Source organism: Zootoca vivipara, chromosome 16 (genome assembly GCF_965207765.1).
Source record: "Zootoca vivipara chromosome 16, rZooViv2.hap1.1, whole genome shotgun sequence".
In the NCBI taxonomy this organism is placed as follows: domain Eukaryota; kingdom Metazoa; phylum Chordata; class Lepidosauria; order Squamata; family Lacertidae; genus Zootoca; species Zootoca vivipara.
In genome coordinates this window covers 15521419-15523664 of record NC_142599.1, presented here as the reverse complement: position 1 = coordinate 15523664, position 2246 = coordinate 15521419, and positions in this window count along the sequence as shown.

Below are 2246 nucleotides of genomic sequence, written 5' to 3'. Positions count from 1 at the left end.
GAGATGCCTGGCAGATGGTCACTTAAACCTTGGTTTATTATTTTACCCACCCGTCTCTCATTAAAAGAGACATTTACAGGAAGAATTACTCTTCTCTTGCAGCCCTGCAGTTGTGCGGCTCCTTAAACGGCATTGAGGAAGAGATGCACGCTGGCACATAACACTAAGGTATGGTTAACGTTAACAAAGGTTTGTAAAGCAGTCACAAACCTTGGTTAACAACCTTTAAAGGTAAAGGTAAAGGTACCCCTGGCCGTTGGGTCCAGTCACGGATGACTCTGGGGTTGCAGCGCTCATATCGCTTTACTGGCCGAGGGAGCCTGTGTACAGATAGATAGATAATATTTATTGTCATTGTCCCCTTGCGGGAACAACGAAATTACTCGGTTACCACATCCACTCAGCTTCCTGGTCATGTGGCCAGCATGACAAAGCCACTTCTGGCAAACCAGAGCAGCGCACGGAAACGCTGTTTACCTTCCCGCCGGAGCGGTACCTATTTATCTACTTGCACTTGACGTGCTTTCGAACTGCTAGGTTGCCAGGAGTTGGGACCGAACAACGGGAGCTCACCCCGTCGCAGGGATTTGAACCACCAACCTTCTGATCAGCAAGCCCTAGGCTCTGTGGTTTAACCCACAGCACCACCCGCGTCCCTTAACAACCTTTAAGAATAGCTAATAAACCATAGTTAACCTGCTGTGCTGGGTTCACACATAGAGCTAAGTCAGAGTTTAATAAACCATTGTTTGGTGTTATGTGCGACCCAGGTCGATATCGGCATATAAAAAGCCATCAGGATCCTTCCCAAGGAACAGTTGCTGGTAGAAAGGTCCCTGTCGTGGGGAAAGGATAGTCCATCTTAGAACAGACCCTGGGGTTGTCTTTGCTTGTCCCTCCTTTTCACCAATCTCATAATCCTCCCCCCAAAGTCAGCTGTTGATGACAGATGGTCATGTAGGGAGGGAGAGGAAGCTGGCTCCTATTGTGTCTTTTGCTACAGCCTTCTTTTTAGGATTGCAGCGTAAAAGGATATTTGCTCCATGGCAAGTAGGCCCCGCTAAGTACAATGTGTTGAACTACATCCCACAATTCTGAAATGCCAAGAGTGGAATTAGGTGAAAGGCAGCAATCACAGCTTTTGCCTGTGTTAAAAATAACTTTATAGCCCATATATATATATTGCTGAGTTCCTGTCATGATGCAACTTTTCTCCAGGTTAACAAAGGATGCCCTCTTGGTGCTTCCTTAGATAACAAAAAGAAACATTGTCTTAGAAAAGTCAGATGATCCTGACTGCTGATGTCCTTGTGGCTTTCAACAGTTCTGTCATTGTGTAAAGGTAAACTCTTAGGCATTGTTGAATGTGTGTATATATATGCATATATATCACATGAATATAGAGCGGCCTATAAATCTTGCAAATAGGCCTACTGTAATAAAAGGCGCTGGCGCTGTGGGTTAGACCACAGAGTCTAGGGCTTGCCGATCAGAAGGTCGGCGGTTCGAATCCCTGTGACGGGGTGAGCTCCAGTTGCTTGGTCCCAGCTCCTGCCAACCTAGCAGTTCAAAAGCACGTCAAAATGCAAGTAGATAAATAGGAACCGCTACAGCGGGAAGGTAAACGGCGTTTTCATGTGCTGCTCTGGTTTGCCAGAAACGGCTTTGTCATGCTGGCCACATGACCTGGAAGCTATACGCCAGCTCCCTCGGCCAATAATGCGAGATGAGCGCGCAACCCCAGAGTCGGTCACGACTGGACCTAATGGTCAGGGGTCCCTTTACCTTTAATAAAAAGAACCGTGGCGGAGCTGAGTGTCAAACTGACGATCAAACTTCGCTTCTCTGCTGAACCAGCTGCAAAAGAGGCTTGAGTTGAGGAGAGGCTCCACTAGCATCAGAAGGCGGGGGCGGCCAGGCTCCCCATCCGGTGCTGAGGAAATCCCTGCAAGTAGAAAGCCAGCCCTACAGGCCACGTCTCTCCTCTTCTTCCCCGCGTGCCCCTTTTGCTTGCGCGGGATGGGGTGCTACAGACTCTCTTCTGGTTCCCCGGCTAAGGAAGGCCCGGCCCGGTCGTGGCTGCTCCGCTAGCCAACCCCCCGCCCCACAGAGAGCCAGGAGCGCAGTGGGATGTTCCCAAGGGCGGCCCGGCAGAGTCCCCACCACGCCCACCCCTACCCCCGCTGCCAGGAGACTGAAGCGCCAGGCTGCCTGCAGGGGGCGCCCTTGGCGGGAGGAGGCGCGCC